Raw genomic sequence first — 6,000 nt, 5'->3', positions numbered from 1 at the left:
TGAATTTGTTTATCGATGCTTCTATTTTCTGCAAAGATAATCGTGGGAATGACTTTATGCGGCAAATAAGATTTTTGTTTCTCTCCTGTACATAAAAGTATCCAGGCTTCTGAATCTTCTTCTGACTCATATTCTGGTGGTGATTGACAAATGTCAAGCGCTGGATACAGTGAGATCGAAGGTTTATTGTCACTTACCGATTAATTTTCATCGAGTTGAAATGTTGTACCGATCATTTCTTGAGACATTGCTATATTAATCTTCTTCCTTCTTTTCTTTTCTGCTTTTACAATGTTTCCGGGCCATTGTTTGCTCATCAGTTCCCAAGCATTTAGCACATCCATCATGTAATCTTTATCCCATTTTGGATTCGGCACTGTGGAGTTGTCGGTTAAGTATTCACGAATGAGACTTAATTTGGTCTCATCAAAGCTTCCCTCTCTCGGATAACGGTTGTCTGTCCATTCTGAGATGTCAGTCAGAAATGGCTCTACGTAATAGAATCCAAGTTTAGATTGGATCCACTCTCTAGGTGTCATTTGAGAAGCTGCTTTGATGGGTATTTCTTTTAAATGAGGGTTTGTTTTCAGTAATTTTTTTTATAACTTTCCTCTCTTTTTTCAGCAAGTCATTTTCTGTTTTGTTTTTAATATCAGCTTTCCTCTTCTGTGACGACTTACTGGCTTGTGACCCCATGATTAATATTTAGTATATACAAGGTTAGTAGAAATTACGAATATAATGCAAGAAGTACATTGAGAAACTTCATCCTGTGGTTTTTTTTTTGAATGAGTGTTCAATTACTTCGTATTGTCTTATAGGTTAGGTTCAATCAGCTGCTTTGTCTCAACACCCCTCGACCAAAATGTAATTATTCCTCAAAATATGTATATAATAACAATAAAAACAACAACTTCTAGCACGACAATTAATAATCTTGAATCGGGGCCGTCAAGCGGTCAGTCCGTTCAAGATAATAATGTCCATCCATTCACAATAAACAAAACAACAACAACATCGTCCAGCTTCACCACTGTGAACCGACATGTAATTTCCTTTTCTTTTGTCCTGTTCCTTTTTCAAAGCGAACAGACATTTCAATATTTATCAAGCGCCGTCCAGCATCACCTTTAAGGAGATCTGACGCGTCTACAATTTCTCTTGTCTTTATCTTTAGGCAGCGCTGCTTTTCCGACATATACACACACACAGTCATGCACACATAATCAACAATGTAACAACAAACAACTTAATCAAGTAGGCCTACTAACTAATGTCTCATGGTGTCGAAACGCAGCAGCTTAGATCAACCTCTAACATAGTTTTTTTTTTTTAACAATCAATCAGTCCAATTAAAAGTAACTATTAATATTTCTTTTGGTGAACGTTTCCACAAACATCAATATTTTATAAAGTACTTTGCAATGTATCTATAAAGGCAAGTAAACAAAGATTAATAAATAATCTTTAAACACTCACCCCTCCAGAATACACCGATCCTGTTCGTTGACGCCAATTTGTAATAAAGATGTTTCTGTGGCAGTTCCCAAAGAGGTAGAAAATGATCCAACACTGTATTTAGTTCATCAATGTACTTCTTTAATGTTAGTGACGGATCCGGGATCTCCTGCTCATGCATCCCAGGCAGAATCAATGACTTAGCTGCAAGTCACCTTATTTGAACTCTTTAACATCTGGAAGTAGTTAAAGGGGTTTTACAAGGGGGTCCCACAAATCTACTGAGCACCAGGACTAGTTGGTGCCGTTCCGATAACAGGAAGGAATTCATAAATGGTGAAGATAACACAGACACACATTCCAAGAACATTTGTCTTTTAGATCTATGTAAGCTTATATCATGTATATGCTTGACTTGTAAGTATACGTGAGTACAAAGTATTATTAAAAGATAATATATAAGACAACAGAAAAACACTTAATATCAGGAACATTGCAGTTAACTCATGCAGATTGTTTTTGAGGACTTGCACCTTACTGGAGAGCTTATTCCCATCTAATCCCATCAGCACTTTTTGAAGGAATTCAAAAGTGTATCGCAAGACCTTGGGATAGCTCAAGTTTAAAAACTAGATCAAGCCAAACATGGCTGCACAGCCTCTTGCCAAATCTCTAAGGCCATGCAGCACTGTACATCCTTCGACGATGATGCCAACATCCACAAGTGGATCTGTTGCCTCCGCTCCCTCTTGTTGCACAGTGTAGATGCCCAAAGCAAGTTGGTTCATTCCTCCTTCACACACACACACACACACACACACACACACACACACACACACACACACACCCCACACACACACACACACACATATATAATATAAAATTCCAATTTACCCTGTCGAATGCTTTTTCTGCAATCAATAATTATGAATATAATTATTGATTATTAAATAAAATTACTAATTAATATTAAATATTAATTAATTATTATAACATAATGTACAATGTACCGAAAGCCAGCTGGCTACCTGCTGTTTTCTAGCCAGATCCCAGCCATCCCCCCCCCCCCCTTTCTTGGGGGGGTTGCTAAAATTCCACTGTAAACACACTCCAGTCTTCAGTTGCAGAATGTTGCCATGTGTAAACTGGCCCCCTCGGTGGACTGTCCCAACATGTCTCCCTTACCCCTGATGGACCGTCCCAACACGCCTCCTACCCCCAGATGGACTATCCAAATGCGTCCCCCCTCCACTGACCGTACCAACACATCTCCCACCCCGCTGAGGGACTGTCCCAACTCGTCTCCCATCCCCAGATGGACCATCCCAATGTGTCTCCAACCCTCCAGATGGACCATCCCAGCACATCTCCCACCCCCAACATCAAGAGTGTGGTGGCGTCAGTTGTGTGATAGCGGACGTGTCCTGAGCCATGGGGCCCCTCATTAGCTGATGTCCACGGTTGAAGTAGAAATACACACTGCTAATTGTGTTAACATGGTGTAGTACTACAACATCTTATCAGGAGAAAAACCCATGAAGTCATCATGGCAGCAACAAACACCGATGGTGCGTCACTCTCTCCTGCTCATCTCTGACTGATCCACAGGAGGAAAGAATCTCCGGCTGCTGGCTCGCTCCCTTATTCCAGACTGAATGTCTCTCCACCATCAGCTGATCTCTCTCTGTCTGCCTCAAACACCAGACACAAACATGATTTTCCCGTGATGTGTAGGAGAGTTACACAGGAATTCACCAGTACTTGAGTATGTTGGGATTGTCTCTTGGATACCAACTAAACCTCCGAGTGAGTCAGATGACCAGTAACTCCACAGAGCAGACACACACACACACACACACACACACACACACACACACACACACACACACACACACAGAGTTTCAGTGAATATCAAGCTCTTCTTCCTCTTTTCTGAGCCATTTTCATGAATGCAGCATCTCTCCAGCCGTGACGGATGACTGACCTCATTGCTTCTTGTTGTCTCACCATACAGATGCTGTGTAAATTGATGAATGACAACAGCTGCTACATGGACTCTCTCTCCTGTCGTCATCTCCATGGTAACCATTTCACCAGCATGCAAAGACTCCATATTCTCAAAAGTGATCAAACTAGGCAACTGGACTCTCCTCTTGTAAGTGAAGACCTTTCGCCTCTCATCCAAGAAGCTTCTTCAGTTCTAAAATTCTGGTGGGAAGTATCAGGTATAGAACCACCCAGGGGGTGGTGGCAAAGAAAAAACAAGTGGTGGTCAGGCCAGAACAAGAGGCTCATTAGGTGGTGATGTGAGTCGTTGGCCTCAGTTTTGGGTCGTTACCCTCCCAGCCCTCTTAGGAGGGTTGTTCAGGTCACCTGGGTGAAGGCGTGAAAGCTGGCTGCACCCCCTGGGGAGGGTCTAAGGACGGCATTGTAGGTGGGTGACAGGCGGTGTCTGAGGCCTCTCCTCTGTTCAAAGATGGATGTTCTAGTTTGACATGAACGGCTTCTTACACCCCTCTTTCAAACCACCTGTCCTCCCTGGCTAGAACGCGCACCTTGTGGTCTTCAAAGGAGTGCCCCTTCTCCTTGAGGTGGAGGTGGACTGCTGAGTCCTGGTCTGTGGTTGTGGCTCTCCTGTGTTGCACCATGAGTTTGTTCAGTTGTTCTTTTGTCTCCCCTGTACAGGTCAGAGCGCTCCTCGTTACACTGGACTGCAGAAACAACGTGACTCTGTCTGTGCCTTGGAACCTTGTCTGCCTCAGGGTGTTGCTGGGCCTCAGTGCACGGGGATCTGGTGTGTGTTCAAGATCCTTCTGAGTTTCTCTGAAACTCCTGCCACATACGGGATGACAACACTCCTCTTCTTCTGGGCTTCATCTTTCTTCTCCTCCCTGGGCTTCTTGGCAGTTTTAATGAAAGCCCAGTTTGGAGAGCCACAAAGTTGGAGAGCTGAGTGGATGTGGTTGTGTTCCCTTCTCTTCCCATCTGTTTTGGAAGGGATATTTTTATGCTCTGTGTTTGAGGGTTCGGATCATCCCTAGTTTGTGCTGGAGTGGGTGCTGTGAGTCAAACAGAAGATACTGATCCATGTGGGCAAGTTTCCTGTCGACCCCAATGTTAAGTTCCCCATTGTTTTCAACGTGTACTGCACAGTCTAGAAAAGCCAGACAGTTGTCTTTGACATCTTCCCTCTTGAATGTGATGTTCTTGTCCACCGAGTTAAGGTGTTCAGTGAAAGGGTCAACTTCACTTTTCCTGATCGTGACCCAGGTGTCGTCTACGTAAGCATAATAATACTCCAAACACAAGAGTCAATGCATCTCTGAGGACTTTACTGGCCCCCAGCAGCAGGCTGACTCAACTGAACTTCATATACTGAGTAAATATCTTGTGTTTCCTGGAATCAGCTGCACGCTGCTCAATAAAAGTGACATGTCTTGAGATAATATTCATGCTTCATCATTCAACATTGTTATCCTTTTGTATCATTGCAGATGAAGTATACGTTAGAGATGTATTTGAAGAGGACTACTATTAGTATTACTGCATATAGTTTGTCAATCAATGACATAAATGTAGTCCATTTATCACCAAGCAGAAAACTGTTCAAGTATTTCACAATTACATTGTTTCCATTCCACACATCAAGTGTGTGTATGTACTATTCAAAAACTCATGAACATACAGATTCAGACGTTATAAATCTGTCTGAATCTGCAGAGCTAAACTGCCTGTGATGCCTAGATGATGCAGGTGTGTCTGTAAATGTTGGTTTGTGTGGGAGCTGCAGGTGTGAGGAAGGTGTGCTTCCTCTCCAGGTCTGGGATGTCTCCCACAGACACACCATGATGGTCCTGGAACTCCTGCAGATGGAGGGGGGCCATGAGGGGCAGGGTAGGAGAAGGGTATGTCCCCTGCACCCAGTTGTTTGGTTTACATGTTGACCACAACTATGACATCTAGCAGTGCAATATTTTGTATTTAGCTCCTTTAAGGTCTTTATTCTAACGTCATGCTGACCCAAGCGGTGAAAGAGGAAACGCAAAGATGTGAGAGGAAGGAGGAGGAACAATAACAGTGTTGCTCATGACTGATTTGGATCCGCTCAACCAAGAGATTTAAACTGGAAAAAAGAGTCCCTGTTGGCAGGATGAAGCCCAGTGAGGTCATGTTAGGTCTCACTTGGCTTCATATGTGGAATCATCTGAATTTAACAGGTGAAGGGAAATCTTGGACAGTGAATTTTGAAGGGAGGCAACCTGCTGCCTTACACATGCAGGTGGTTCATCAACACATAGCTACCTGCATGAGCTTGGCTGGACGTGCTGTTTATGAGTTACACACACACAGACACACACACACTTTTATAATTGATCCCTTTCTTTTACCTTGGTGCAGCAACCTTACAAAGAAGATGTTCTCTCTTGCAGCGTCAGCACTAGAATCTGTGGTATTTGCCACAAGTACCCATGACTGAAAGGGAGTTAGCAGATCCAGAAGATTTATTCACTGACTCATGTTATATTTAATCAAATAAAGATT

Source organism: Aulostomus chinensis, chromosome 5, assembly GCF_037954235.1.
Source record: "Aulostomus chinensis isolate RoL2024-O1b breed Wild chromosome 5, RoL_Achi_v1.0, whole genome shotgun sequence".
Taxonomy (NCBI): domain Eukaryota; kingdom Metazoa; phylum Chordata; class Actinopteri; order Syngnathiformes; family Aulostomidae; genus Aulostomus; species Aulostomus chinensis.
This window is presented reverse-complemented; position numbering follows the sequence as displayed.